Below are 4,597 nucleotides of genomic sequence, written 5' to 3'. Positions count from 1 at the left end.
GGGGGGTGAGGCCAGCTGCATTGGTCTCACCCCACCTCCATCCCGTGCCCCCACCATCATGGCAGCACTCCATCGTGCTACCAGCTCCTGTTTGCCAGCCAATCAGAGCACAAATAAAGCAGTACAGATGGACTGACAGACAAACTTAGGCTTTTATAATATTAGATAGCTCTCTGAATGCACAGACAGTCAGATCCTGCCACCTTTTAATGTTCTTTGCCTTACTCATAGGAAAGTGTCATTAGTTAGGCTGTCTTTGCCTTAAAATATGCGACTCTGCTTATAGGCGCTGATACTGGTGGGAGGAGATAGAGAAGCTTCTGCAGAGTTATGAGGCAGGCGGCTCATTATGTCCACACGTGGATGGAAGGAAGGTAGAGGTCTTTCTAAAAAGGAAACACAGGACAAGCAGAACCCTAGACATTGCAACACTGGCCATCCAGGTTCAAAATGACCTTTGTGGAGGATTAATTCTTAATTCTATGCTTATGCAATCTGAGCAGGTCCCATTTCCACCATGTCCTCACATATCAAGTCTAAACTCCCTTCCTTCATGGATTTTGTTGCACTTCAACTAGTGAGAGCTGAAAAAGGTATGTGCTTACAGTGAATAACTAGACTGCAGCGTATCTGCTGGTTCGAAAAGTTGACTGCTTCAAGATTTCCCCTTCCTCAACCTTCTTCCTTCCCTACCACCCCCCGCCCTTTTTTTTTTTTTTTTTTTTTTTAAAGGAGATTGCATTTTAAAAGATCTAGCAGCAATATGACATTGTGGTGGCAGGATCAAGTACTTAAAGCTCAGGAAATGCCAAAGTTTAAATTATTCTGACAATATTATAAGGCCACAGTGATAAAAGCTTTTTCTGCCTGAAAATATTTAGCTACCAGGGTTCTAAGTAACACCTCAGTTTTTTATAACTGAATAGGCTTTGGGAACCAGTTTTATTTCCCATCATGTATACCGTTTATTTTGAGTGCACTGAGTTTCACTGTTTTCTTCTGCACAGGAAGTCTACAGTATCTTCTTTTCCCCCTTTAATATACAAGATGTATATTATGGTCCATTTACCTGTCCCAAAGCAATCCTAACTTTGGAATCTCCCAATTTTTGATAATTGATTTCACAGCCTTAACTTTGCCTTGCTACTAACTTTTTGCAATAAAGAGAATAAGCAAATGAGTGTGCGCGCATGTATATGCATTGCGGCTCAGAATAAATTGCCAGTTACCTTAGATAATGAAATGCTTGAATTTGATGACTATTTATGGTATTCTAAGTATTTCCCGTGTTATAAGAAAATATAAGGAAATACTGCAGATGTTGAACTAATTTTATTTGTGTGTATTGGGCGGGGGGGCAACAAACTTTTCAGATTCAAAACTGTGTGCGTGGCTATATCTGTATTTTAAATACGTAGTATGGAGTTTTTGTATATGAAATGTATAGTATAAACACTGTAAGACTTGGGATGAACAATTATTTTTGGCAGTCTCTGTATTTCTTCATCTGTTTATCTTTACCTTTCTGCTTATAACACGTGTATAAGCTGTCAGCCTAAAATCACACTGTTAGAAGTTAAAGATGAAGTATAGGTCAATTGTGACCCATTCATAAAAAGAATCCATTTCCTTCTTTCACCTGACTTTACACAAATAGCCTAGCAAAATGGTTCAGAAGTTTTTTTGTTTTGTTTTGTTTTGTTTTACCACTGAAGCTTTCACATTTGGATAAAGGTTTGGGGTAGGATGCAATGATGTAAAAGGGAGTTGGGTAGTTAGTCAGAAATTAACAAACTGATTCAGTGATGTGAATGTACGAGTCGTAATTTTAGGATTAAAAACCTATACTTTGCAAGGCCAATATCTTAAATAATAAAAAGACTAGTCACAATAATACAATGGCATTCGGCTCCATTAGCAAGTAACCGGCATGTTTAAGATCCAAATCAAAAAGCCAAAATGCCAGTGGCTAGAATTTGAAAAATCTCTGCTGTAAGCCCACCAACATCTTCCAACCAAGCAATATACACTCTTTTAAAGAAATGGATCCTAAAGATACAAAGGCAATCTGTCCCACACAAATAGTAAACGGTCTCTATCCTATATTGCATTTGCTGAGACCACCACACAAGACACACTGACTTGAGATTTGTACAGGTCCCAACTGTTCTTTGTTTTGTTTTTCCAGATTTACTTAGTATTTTTGAAAACCTCAATATTCAGTGTCCTGGATACATGCAGGAACTTTGGCATCTTTCTGGGCTCTTTCTAAACAGAGATACATCACACTACTATCTCTGAAGAGAAGCAAATGCACGGTTTTCAATACTTGTACTCACTGTATTGGTGCATATATGGAATACTAGCAAGCTGCCCATCAAGCATACTAGCAAATTGCCCCGCTGCTCCGGGTCCGGCCCCACTCAACTCCCCCCTCCCCCCAACTGCTCTGGGTCCAGCCCCGCTCCAGCCCCCACCCCTGTTGTGTTGTGAGGGGAAACAATTAACACCTAATTAGGGTCTCATTAAATGGCTGACTCCTCAGTCCAACTCACAATAGGGAGTGGTCTTTTGGCCCCATTAACAAATGGGACACAAGGTATCTGTCACCGCCAGCCCACCTGACAAGTCTGAGAGTTGATTAATTAGGACCCACACACGGATAATCAATTAAATGAATGATAACGGTTTATTAAATACACAGATAGCAAACAACAGGTAAGTAATATTGACACTAAACACAGTACTCACACACTCTTATCAATAATATCCTTTACACCTAACTATACTATTCTATATCCAAGTATAATATATCTAGCTATAACTATCTATTACTTACACTATTATTAATTATCAAGATGCAGAGTGGCATAAACTTTATTAAGAAAGGGAAGAGAGATCTTTATTAACCTCCAACCACTGCAGCCTCAGAGATCCTGAGGGCTGTCCACCTCACAAGTCCACTCCAAGCTGGCAGTGCCTTACCTTCCACTTATTAAACAGGAGTCACTTATACTAATACAGACCAGATGGAGAAGAAGGAAGTGGAGATGGGTGATGCTTACAACAATGGGGCAAAGGGCTGCTACAAGTGTAAAAGAAGCCTAATCATTTACTGTGACAAGTGCACATTAGTAGGAACATAATTATTAAAAAAACCCAAACAGTACTACAAATGTGCATGCGCTATCTAGAGTCCTTTATTCCAAGAACACAAGAAAACAAATGAGTTCAAAGTGGAAAGGAAGGTAGGATAAGATGTCCAATGAATAAATGTCAAGTGATTTGTTTTTAAATATACGTTATTTTATTTTTGGAGACTGATTCTGACATACATCTCCATGGTATTTTACAGAGGAACATACATTTGTTGTTAGATGCCCAAGACTGTTTTGAAAGTAATGGCAAAAAGAAGAGTTTCAGCCAGGAAAAGGTTATATTTAAGAAAAAGTCTAATTGTGGAAAGCCTGGGAATGTGATCCTGGTAGCCTTTTAGCCAGACAATTTAAGAATGTCCAGACTAAGTAATCTTAATCCCATGGCTCCTTCAAAGTTGCCTAGAGAAAAGATAACCTCCCAGAAGAGTATGGCCTTGTAAGGTCCCAGGAATTCCCATCTTCCTTCCTGCATCTAAGCTTAGTCCTGCCAGCAAAAGAAGAGGGCGTTCTTCACAGCTCATGGTTGGTACAGTTTATTCTCTAGAGCAGAGCTTTCCAAACTTTTCATGTTGGTGACACACTTTTTAGACATGCATCATTTCGCGACACAGTAATTCAGTTCCGGGGGAGGGGCCAAGGGAAGCAGACGCGAGTAAGGGAGCTCCGCGGTGCCCTTCCACAACATTTTCTGCATTTCGCGCGACACACCTACACACTGCCGCCGACACACTAATGTGTTGCGGCACACAGTTTGGAAACCTCTGCTCTAGAGGTAAGTCTACTAGCAACTTATGACCTGTGGGCCAGATCCAGCCCATGAAGTGGACTGTATCTGACCTGAAGAGCTGGGACACTGCCCCACTACAGGAAATCAGCAGCAGCTGGGTTACAAAGTGGCAACCTGCTGTAGACTGATCTCTGTTATTTAAGCCCACTCCTACTCAAAAGCTTGCTGATGCCTGCTCTAGAGGGTGCTTAACCTGATTAAAAATGCTTACTCTTAGGGCATCTAGAGTATTTGACCATTTCAAATATTGCTGTCTTCATAAACTCTAATAAACAATGACTTATGCTAGACAAGGTTCCTTGGGTGAATTTGATATCTTTTATTAGACCAACCCAAATAGTTGGAGAATATTTATTAAGCAAGCTTTCGGGTTCAAAAACCCTTCGTCAGGCTAAGGAAGTTTCAGCAGTTGGTGTGTGCTCTTCCTGGATGGAATGAAAAGTAAAGAAGCCAGGGGCTGGGCTGGGCAGTCAGTTGCCAGGCAGATTATAATGTACCAAAAATCCAATGTCTATGTTTAGTCCATGATCTCTAGTATTCAGGAGGTTGATGAAGAGGAGTTCATAAGCTCGTCTCTGGGAAGTGTTGTGTAAGTCTCCCTTGAGGATCAGGACTGAGAGATTGGAGAGAGAGTGGCCCTCCTGTGAGAAAT

At 40.6% G+C, this 4,597-nt stretch overlaps 1 protein-coding gene across 7 annotated transcripts in view; it reads right to left on the bottom strand.

Moving 5' to 3' along the window:
* TNIK (TRAF2 and NCK interacting kinase) overlaps nucleotides 1-4,597 on the bottom strand; it is a 326,733-nt gene that overhangs the window by 187,687 nt on the left and 134,449 nt on the right. The gene's annotated exons all lie outside the window — the stretch shown is intronic.

The sequence above is a fragment of the Alligator sinensis genome, unplaced genomic scaffold (genome assembly GCF_000455745.1).
Source record: "Alligator sinensis unplaced genomic scaffold, ASM45574v1 scaffold379_1, whole genome shotgun sequence".
Lineage (NCBI taxonomy): Eukaryota > Metazoa > Chordata > Crocodylia > Alligatoridae > Alligator > Alligator sinensis.
The sequence above is the reverse complement of the archived record's forward strand: the minus strand, read 5'-3'. Positions and strand labels throughout refer to the sequence as shown.